General features: G+C 35.8%; 1 protein-coding gene across 1 annotated transcript in view; it reads right to left on the bottom strand.

Moving 5' to 3' along the window:
• Window positions 1-10,840, bottom strand: part of EHBP1 (EH domain binding protein 1) — a 612,350-nt gene that overhangs the window by 302,348 nt on the left and 299,162 nt on the right. The window lies entirely within an intron of this gene.

Here is a 10,840-nt window from a genome sequence, read left to right as displayed (position 1 = left end):
ACTTCTGAGACATATGCTTATTTAAAGTGTATGCTTTTAAATTTCTTGAGGCACTTTTTATTTTGCTGTTTTAGAAGTAGTTCACTCATCATTTGAACGGAAAAAAAAAAAAAATCCCTGTTCATGAGGAATATATGAAAATGGCAAAAACTCATTATTTCTAAGAGATTTGATTAGTTCTCTGTAGTTTAAGATATTAGTAATATGATGATAGCCTAAAGACATAGAAAACATAGGAAATAAAATTTTGTTTTTTCATTTAAAGTCAATGATTATATTGATCCCTTTATAAAATAGCACAATTCCATGAAAATGTACTTTTTGAAATTATTACTTGATAAAGAAAAAAGTAAAAAAGAAAAATATCAGTATCTTATATATTTATAAATTTTTTCTTTACAAATATATAATATAAGATATAATATAAGGTATTTAATACCTTACATTATATATTTGTAAAGAGAAAATTTCAACTAACACAAGGACTGAATTAGGAAAGAAACAGAATCATGTTTATTTCTGACACTTGACTAGGCAGTATAACAGAGTAAATTCTGCTGACTATACGCCGACTCAATGGCACATAACAACAACAACAACAACATACTAAGAAAAAAGAAGTCAGATCCTCAGAGTAAGTTAGGCTACTTCAAAAGGCAAAGCATTTTGGATACTGGAATGCCTACTCCTCACAGTGTTTACAACAACTTAAAAAAAACAAAAGAAAAAACAACAATTATAACCTGATCCATAGTCTAAATATCCCTGTATTGAAGGCAGGAATTCTGACTTAACTATACAGGTATTATTGATTTTGTAGAGTAACAGAAGTTAACAAATGTAATTCAAATAGTGCTAGGAAGGAAGATTTATGTAAATTCACACAGTTTCATGTAATTTCCAGGCAGAGTCCTAAGCAAGCTTTTTAAAACAGACTAAAACCTGTATGGGAATCTCTAGAAAGAATCAATGTATTCTAGAAGAGTAAAGTTTTAAAACTAAATATTGAGCTCCATATCTATCCTGATTCACTGAAATTATTTCCTAGGAAAAAATGAAGGGGAGGAATGAATTATGTTAAAGGGGTTTGTTGGAAAAAGAATAGAAAGGACTAGTTAACTGAGCCAAGCAGAATGGGCAGCAGGGTGGGTAAAGATGGATACTACAAAATTCATTATTTTTCTTTACACTAAGAGTCCTACGAGAAGAATGCCAAAAATTTTAGATTATAAAATCATCAAGTCTGTTCTCTTTCAGTTTTTAAAGGTCAAAATCCTATGCCAGACTATTAATATACCACAGAAGGGTAAGGGAACCTACTTTTTACCAAGGCCCAATGACACACAGGGGGCCGGAGGAAAGGCCGTTACTTAGGGCTTTACAGATATTTTTGAAAATAATTCTGTATATTTTAAAAAGGAAAAATATATTTTCCCCCAAATCTGAACCTATGATTTATTCAAACTTCAATATCATAAAAAAGAGGCAAAGAATAGATTTTAACAAGGAAAAAAGGTAGAATGAAAATCAGACAGTAGGTACAGATGGTGAAGGTGAGCTTCATAAGGCCAATTTTGGAGGTAGTAGGAAGAGTGCACTCTACTTCCGCGGTGATACTGCCTCAGCAACCGAAGGAGGGGTCGCTATGAATCGGGGTTGACTCGATGGCATATAACAACAACAACAACAGGAACAGTGGCAAGCACAATGGTGGAGATATATTGATCCCCTGAGAAACATCACTGAGAGAAGAAGTGAATTGAGAGAATTGGCAAGGAATAATACTTGTTATCTCTGAAATGCACTAGCTAGGCATGTGCAATTTGAATTAGAAAGTTAATAAATGTTGTCCAAAGTTGATAAATCATGAAACATAACAAAGGCATATCATATTAGACTTAGAATCACGGAGGGATCTACCAGAAGAACTAAAATCTGAAGCAGTTAGAAGAGGCTGCCTCAAGGGATGGAGGTACAAAGGGGGTGGGCAGAAGAACATTGGTTGTCATTGAAAGTTCTTCCATACTGTTTGATTTGTTACTATGTGCTTGCATTGGTAAAAATAAAAACTAACTTAAACTCATATATTAGAATGGCCTGACTTATTCTTTCTTTCTTTCTTTTTTTGTTAATTCCATTAAAAGATTCTTGTCAAAAACAGATTTGATTTTTTTTCTTTCTGTGTACACACACGTTAGTTACGGATGATTAACAAAGCACTCATTCTTCTATTTGCTTTGGCTGAGAACTGCCTTGTGTTGTGTTGGTGTTAAGGAAATATTTCACCTCATATGGAGATGATATGAAGTGTTGCTTATTTAAATATACATATGGTAAAAGAGTTTTATACATGTATAAAAGGGTTTATACATGTTTTAGGCTCACAAACAATAAAAACATACTTAAGTAGGTGGAAGCACACAGATTATGCAATCTAGAACCTAGGCAAGAGTCTATATATCTTTTCACCATTCAAAATGGGCTTTGTGAGCTTACCTATTTATTATTTTAATTTTGGTTGTTGTTATGTGCCATTGAGTCCTCTCTGACTCACAGCAACCTTATGTACAACAGAACGAAACACTTCCCGGTCCTGTGCCAGACTCACTATCCCTACTGTGTACTTGAGCCCATCGCTGCAGCCACCGTGTCTTTCCATCTCATTGAGAGCCTTCCCCTCTTTCGTTGACCCTTTGAAGTCTTGGTAGAATAGTCAAAAGTTTATTTTAAAAAGATCTGGTACTAAATATGGCAGAACCAATCATGATTATTTTATTTAATATCTGAATATGCAGAGAGAAATTCTTTCAAAATACACACACACTTACAGAGTGAAAAATTGCTGCAATGCAAACCACACAGTATTCCTAATTCAGGGTATCTGGAATAAAGTACTCAAATTTAGCCTGACATACAGTCACTTAAAACATTTGTACTCTTCAGATGTGCAATGTTTAAAACATAGTATTTACTCGGAAGAAAGGTTTCCAAGACAAGGTAACCAAGACAATTTCCATATGAAATGTCAGTGAGATGAAAATGATACTTACCTGGTTCTTAATAATTTTTATAAAATTACCTTTCTAAATAACTCTATTTATCCTGCTAATAAATATCAGCAACAGCAATTTAGTTCTTTGCAATCCTGTTTGACTTCAGTGTTATGATAATCAACACCTGTAATATGATTTAACCCATACTGTGACTTTTGAGTGGATTTTCCATCAATCAGGCCCACTAGTATAGTATGGAGCTTGGGGTAAAGACAAAGAAAAGGTGAATAGGGAAAAATGGTGTGGATTATTTAGAAATAAATCACTACAGAACAGACAAGAAAGGCTGGATTTGAAATCAAGTCCTGATATCTCCATTCTATTCCTAGTGCAAATGATAGCAGCTTATGAAGAAAGAACATAATTAGATGAAGGAAGGAAATTAGGTATGAGAAAAAAAGTTAAGATGTATACTATTATAGGACCTTCTATGACCACTTGATGAAACTACAATTTTACAGTAAGCAAAACTTCAAATTCAGGATTTAACCTTACAGTTCCTCTGACATAAATACAGATTCCTTTTCTTCTAATTTTCCCTCTTTCCTAGCACATCTGTTTGGCCACTAATGTTTTCATCAATTTGATCTCAATCATATCCTTCATTTTTTTTTTTCTTTTTTAACACTGGAGAATAAAAAAACTTCTGCAGTTTTTCCTACTTCTCCCTTCTTACTATCATAGAGCATATGCAGAACATTGTTGTTGTTGTTTTTGTTATGTGCCGTCAAGTTGGACCCAACTCATAGTGACCCCTCCTTGAGTTTGCGAGGCGGTATCACTATGGAAGTAGATTGCCCAAACTTCCTTCTGAGGAGTGGCTGATGGGTTTGAACAACCAGCCTTCAGGTTAGCAGTCAAGTGCTTTAGGCACTATGCTACCAGACCTCCTTATGCAGAACACAGGGCCATTATTTACAAAGTAAGTATCATCACCAGTTTTTTGTTGTTTAGAATTACTATTTTCAGTCTCCTGAAAGGTAGTAAGAATGTTCTACCATTTAATTGAGTAATCTCAGGGGACTCCCTTCAATTTGATTTCATTTTTACTATATACACCATACTCTCCTAGTCCATTATATATATGATCTATTTGTTGACATGTATCCACTGAAATCTGCTTCTAAATCAGGGCTTTGAATTGGTTCTTCCCAGTTCAGTATGGCCAATGAAATGAAACTGGAACAGATCTGAAATGGGTATACCAGAATGATAATCAGAATGGGAAAAATAATGGGTTGATGCCCTGTCAGAAATTTAATCTCTCTCATAGGAAACAAGGGCAGTGTGCACACAACATAGCAACCAAATCTCTTGACCAGCAGAGTTGCAAACAATGGTGCATGTATGGCCCAAAGATGGTGACTGACCACATTACTTTGAATGTGCATTGCTCTCTACAGTCCTGGCAATAATAATTTAATCTCCTGCATCAAGTTCTTAAAAGAATTCACTATGCCTCTTCCAAGTTTCCCATTCCAGGGCTTTGACCTATAATTTTTCCTGTTCCAGTTATACTAAGTTATACTAAGTGTGGAAATCAGTTATGCATGCTTAGAAGCCCTTAGATGAAAAAACAAACAAACAAACAATGCCATTGAGTCGGTTCTAACTCACAGTGACCCCATTTGGGTTTCCAAGGTGGTAAATCTTTATGGAAGTAGATTGCCCAGTCTTCCTTCCATGGAGTGGCTTGTGGGTTTGACCTGCCAACTGTCTGGTTAGCAGTTAAATGCCTTAGGCACTATGCTACCAGAGCTCCTTGCCCTTAGATGTCCTTCTAAAAATAAACAAAAAGATAGGATATTCTGAGAACGAGAAAGGAATATGAATCACTATTCTATCTAGACTTTAGGACATGACTGGCTTACAGGGCAGATGTCATGCTAAGGCCCACTCATTCTGTAACTCACATAACTAAAAATGCATGCCCTATTCTTTGAACTGGCTTAGGCAGCAGCATATGTAGCACTTACACTGCAGCAATTGACATACCTTAAAAATGGATGCATAGATCTGAAATAATGTGCTGTTAGTACTTGGTAACAATATTAATACAAGTTTAACCTATATATAACAAAGTGTTCAATTATATCAAGATTACAAGGAGGATGGGTATGACACAATTGTATTCAGATGCTCTGAAACAAACAATATAAAAGCAAAGTTGTAATTAGTTAGCAATATGCAGAACTGCCATTACAACCAATCGTTATTTTTTGAATGCCAACATAGAAATCTAAACATTATCATTTTTCAAACACTATTTTAAAGAGATCTCTAAACTACCACCATAAAAATCAGTAAAGAACATCTGATCACTATCCTTGACCAAATATATTTCCACCCTATTACACACTTAATTGCCTCCCAAAAATACGCATTGTAAATCCTAACCCCTATGACTGTGGTTATAATCCCATTTAGGAATGGGTTGTCCTTGTTATGTTAATGAGACAGGATTAGTAGAGGGTATGTCTTAAGTCAATATCTTTTCAGATATAAAAGAGATTAAACAAGCAAGCAAGAGAAGCACATATGGGGGAAGAGAGATATCAACCAACATGAAGATTACCCAGGAGCAAAAGTAGCTGATAGAGAAGGACTACCCTGGAGCCAGCACCTGGATTAAAACTTTCTGAAACTGGATAACAGGTAGAGGCAGGAAGAGTTTTAAGGGGCCTAATAGTAAAGCCTAGAGTGCCTTGAATAGACTGTTGATAGAATTATAGATGCCATAAGGCAATTATGATGAAGACCCAGGGGAAAGTGAGGAGAGCTGTACAAAAAGTCTCTATCATCTTAAAAAATACACATAGTACAAGCAACAAAATGCTGCTAGAAATGTGGAGGTTAAATGTGCTTCTGGTGAGATGTTAAAAGAAAATGATGAATATGCAATTGGACAATGGAGGAAGGGTGATGTTTTTTATGCAGTGGCGAAGAACTTATCTGAATTCTGTTCGAATGTATGTTGAGAGGCAAAACTTATAAATGATTGGATCTCAGGCTGAGATTTCCAACCAAGATCTTAAAGGGACTGTATGGTTTCTCCTTGCTACATATAGTAAAATGCAAGAGGAAACAGATGGAATTAAAAATGAACTATATAAAATGAAAACAAAATGTAAAGATTTGGAAAATTCTGTTGCATAAACAGAATTGTGTTGTATAAGGACACATGTCCTATATTCACTAAGGACATGTCTACACAACTTTTAAAGCCTATAACTGATGGACCAAACCAACTACAAATGCCAACCACTCAGAAAGGGATCAAAATTGGAGATCCTGAATAGAGAGAGATAAAAATGTGGGACAAACTCAAAATTATAAAAAGACCAGTCTTACGGAGTGGTCTGACAGAGACTAGTGAATCTCCCCAGACAATGGCCCTGAATCAACCTTTATGCCTGGAATTGAACTCACTCCTATGGTTTAACTCTCTGCCAAATGATAGGCTTATGAAAACTCCCTACACCAGGGAGATGCATTCCTTAGTACAATCTACCATGGGAGATCAGAAGGGCAACGTTTGCACAGGGAGAAAAGCAGGGAGGCAGGAATGCACAGGCAAAAAGGACACAGGGAAAGGGGAACCACAGGGAGGAAGTGGGAGGAGAGCTATTACATTGCAGGGAATGTAACCACTGTCACAAAATAAGTGTGTAAGAATTAATGAACATAAAATGAATCTGTTTTGTAAAAGTTAACCCAAATCACAGTGACATTTTTTCTTTTTTAAAAAAGAAAACCTAAATTTATTTTTTATTAATTTTGTAAAGAAAACTTAAAATAGCCCTTTCTTGTATGTATTGAAAATTTTATTACAATTCATCTTGTACAAAAAGTAATCAAAGCTGGTTCCAGCAAGATAGCGGAAAAGGCAGACAAGCAACACAGACCTTCTTCAACGAAGAAAAGAGAAACCAACTGACACAGATAGAAAAGATAATTCAGGAGCCCTACACTTTGGAAAGAAGGATAAAGAAGTGGATTAAATACCAACTACTAGGAGCTCTGGTAGCACAGTGCCTAAGGCATTTGACTGCTAACCAGAAGGCTGGCGGTTCAAACCCAACAAGCCACTCTCAGAAGGGAGGTTGGACAATCTACTTCCATAGTGATACCGCATAGGAAACCCAAGGAGGGGTAGCTATGAGTCACCTCTAACTTCATGGCACATAACAACAACAACAGTAGATGAACCTGAATGAAACAGTTAATAAGGTGACAAACAGAGTTGTGGACTGTCAACCATCCTGACAGCATGGCCAGTTTGAATAAATACAACTGGCATTAGGATCTGGGTAGTAACCTAAGAACTGGCCCTGCTTGCCAAGGGCTGCACGGACAACTGCACTGATGGTAGATGACTAGAAAGGAAAACAGCAAAGAAGGAGACAAACTGAGTTGTAGACTTTTGGCTGTCCTGAAGGTGCAGCCATTTTGAATATTTACAAGTGGTGTGGCCATTTTGGATATTCACAAGCAATGTTCTGATACCACCTACCTAAGAACATGAAACAGAATAGAGGATAGCACTGGCAACCACATTGGTGGCTGACAACTGGAAAGCTGTGATATTCCCCCTGTCACTCTTATACCCCATAACCTCTTGGTGAACAGAAGTGTGACATCCCCCACCTATATTCATCTTCTGGACTGGCAGGAATTCCATCCTGGTCTGTGTACCCTGTTGGAGCCTGAATCCCCTGCCACAGCCCCCACACTTTTGTTTCTGTTTGTTTTTAAATTGTTCTTTTCTCTTCCTTTTTATTTTTATTTTGCTTTTATTTTCAATTTCCATATTTTAAGTACCCCCCTACCCCCCGGTCCCATCTTTTTCTTTCTGTTGGTTCTTCTCATCCTTGTTTTTCTTTTTCTAACTATATTTCTTTTGTGTTTTTAAAGTATTTACATATTTATTTCTTTTTTCTTTCCTTTTTTATTCTGTGCTTGTTCCTAATTGTTTATGTGGTGACTGTTCCTGTTTGTTTATGTGGTATGTGGTTTTTTGTTCTCTTATTTTTATTTGTTTGTATCTAACTAAGAGGGAAACAGCAACCAGGCCCATACAACCCAATCACACTCATACCCCATGGAGCTCCACCTACTGAGTGAGAGCTACCATTTGCTTCTGCACCAAGTGACCAATAATAGATGACAGTCAATACCAGCCTGACTAATCTTTAACTGCTCTTCAGGATCAGCTGACAGAGATCAGTGTGCACACTCTCATTCTCTATCACACCCACTAGGAGACAGATGGTGAGTACCCAAAACAAATCAAAGGGGGAAAAAAAGGGATGAATCACAGCAACATACAATCACCAATCAAATAAAAATACAATGATATCACTGTCTCGGAGACAAAAGACCATCACAGTCCACATGAAGAAGCAAGATAAAGTAATAGAAACAAGGGACAAGAATACATACCCAGAAAAAATCCATGAGGAAGAAACAGCATTGGAATGCCCTGATAAGGAATTCAAAAGAATTCTATTTAGGTACTTTCCATGGATCAATACACAGCTCAAGGAAAACACTTACAAAATTAAGGAAAACACAGACAAAACTCTAGGAAAACAATACAAGAACAAAATGACAAACAAAAAAAATTAGAGTAACACAAAATCTACATACAAATCCAGAACATGAATACTAACACTTCAGAAATAGATAACACACTGAATGGGCAATGGAGTAGAAGTGAATCAATGGAAGACAGAATTAGTGAGACAGAAGACAAACAGCACAATACTACTTCATTAAGGGATCAATCAGAAACAAGATCAAAACAAAATGACAAAAGTCTAAGATTCATGTGGGATACCATTCAGAGGAATAACTTATGTGTAACTGGAATTCCAGAAAAGGAAGAGACAAATAAAACCACAGAGAAAATTGCTGAACATTTGTTGGAAGAGAATTTCCCTGATACGATGAAAGATGATAAGATATCCATTCAAGAAGTTCAACAAACCCCAAACAGGATAGACCCCAAAAGAAAATTACCAAGGTATATCATCATCAAACTCACCAAAAACAAGGACAAAGAAAGAATCCTGAAAGCAGCACAGGAAAAACAAAAAGTTACCTACAAAGAGCAGCCAATAAGACTAATCTCTGATTTTTTCAAACCATTCAGGTGAAAAGGGATTGGGATAATACATAAAACCCTAAATGAAAAAAACTGCCAAACAAATGTAATAAACCCAGCAAAAATGTCTCTCAAATTATGGTGATGAAATTAGGATATTTCCAGATAAGCAGAAATTAAAGGGATTTGTTAAAACCAGACCAATCTTACAAGGGATGCTAAAGGACAGAGAACCAACAACAGCAAACAACAACCAACAATTAACATACATGATAACATAATCCAGAAACCAACCCACTTATACAAGTACCCAAAGTAAAATAAGCCTACAAGACTGTAAACAGGAAACCAGACACATCAATTGGTAAATAAGGACAATTAGAAACCAAAAAGAGGGGAAAAACCAGTGTAATTACAGAACTTCTGAATGGTGAGCAAGTCAAGAAAACTGTGAGACAAAACAGACTGTTCTAACTGTAGGAAATTATAAATCACAGAGTAACCTCAAAGAAAAACAATAAACCTTCTTATCAAAATAAAAAAAGAAGACAAGCAGAGATATTCAGCAAACAGTAAAACAATAGCAATGAAGGAAATGATAGCATGATTCATAACCAAAAGGAACTCAGTGCAGAAAATTATACAAAACACAGAAATCAGCAACACCACAAAAAAGCACGTTAATAAAATGACAGCAACAAATCCATACTTGTCGATACTTACACTGAATGTAAATGCATTAAATGACCACTCAAGAGACAGAGAGTTGCAGACCGGAGAAGAACACATAACCCATCCATATGCTGTGAGCAAGAGACACACGTTAGATACAAAGACAAAAATAGACTAAGAATCAAACCTTGGAAAAAGTTACATGGAGCAAATGGCAATCAAAAAGGGACAGGAGTGGCAGTGTTAATTTCTGATAAAACTGACTTTAAGACAAAAACCACCAAAAGAGACAAGGAAGGACATTATATAAAGGAGTAAAGGATCAATAGAGCAGGAGGACATAACCATAATAAATATCTACACACCCAACGAAAGAGGCCCAAAATACATGAATGAGATCTTAACAGAACTGAAAAGACAAATAGATGACTCCACAGTAATAATATGAGACTTAAAGACATAACTTTCAGTGAAAGATAAAACAACAGAAAAGAAACTTAACAAAGGCATAGAAGAACTAAACAATACAATCAACCAACTTGACCTTGTAGACATCTACAGAGGATTTCACTCAACAACAGCACAATATATACATTCTTTTCCAACACACTTGGAACATTCATGTGGATTTTCTACGTATACAATTTGTTAGGCCATTTATTAGGTCACAAGCAAGACTCAATAAATGTGAAAATACTGCAAAGCATCTTCTCAGATCACAAAGCTATCAAATTAGAAATCAACAATAGGAAGATCAACGGAAAAAGAGCAAACACATGGACACTAAACCCCATCCTTAAAAATGACTGGGTAACAAAAGAAATGAAAAATGAAATTAAAAAATTCCTTCAATCAAATGAGAATGAAAACACAACATACAAATCTTTGGGACATAGATCCTATATCAATGATCAGTGGGCAATTTATAGCAATAAATGCATACATCAAAAAAGAATAAGGAGCCAAAATCAACACCTTAACCCATATCTCCAACAATAAGAAAAAGAAC

This window comes from Orycteropus afer, unplaced genomic scaffold, assembly GCF_000298275.1.
Source record: "Orycteropus afer afer isolate SDZICR_OR568_19922 unplaced genomic scaffold, OryAfe1.0 scaffold00046, whole genome shotgun sequence".
Classification (NCBI taxonomy): domain Eukaryota; kingdom Metazoa; phylum Chordata; class Mammalia; order Tubulidentata; family Orycteropodidae; genus Orycteropus; species Orycteropus afer.
This window is presented reverse-complemented; position numbering and strand designations above follow the sequence as displayed.